We start from the raw sequence: 325 nt of genomic DNA, 5'->3' as shown, positions 1-325 counted from the left end.
CGTCCCATCAAGAGAAGGGTACGTTTCCATCCGGCAGGAGAAGAGAGAGTGAAGAGGCAGCAGCTGGAAGGTGCTGAGTTCTTTGTGGTTCCTGATGAGATTACCAATGCGAGCAGATTGTGGCAATGGATCAAACAGATCAATCCGAATGTTCGGGCCCGTCTTACTCCCCAGGGTTGGATGGCGATGGTGGGCAGCAGTGTGAGAGATGGGCCTCTTCCGCATGAATTCGACTTGCACTTCCGCGAGGCTCTGTCCGCCAGGGTTGAATGGATGGAGGATCTAGTCTCCCGGATAGATAACTGGAGCGATGCTATTTTGACGC

The sequence above is a fragment of the Selaginella moellendorffii genome, unplaced genomic scaffold, assembly GCF_000143415.4.
Source record: "Selaginella moellendorffii unplaced genomic scaffold, v1.0 SELMOscaffold_78, whole genome shotgun sequence".
Classification (NCBI taxonomy): domain Eukaryota; kingdom Viridiplantae; phylum Streptophyta; class Lycopodiopsida; order Selaginellales; family Selaginellaceae; genus Selaginella; species Selaginella moellendorffii.
Note: the sequence above shows the minus strand (reverse complement) of the source record.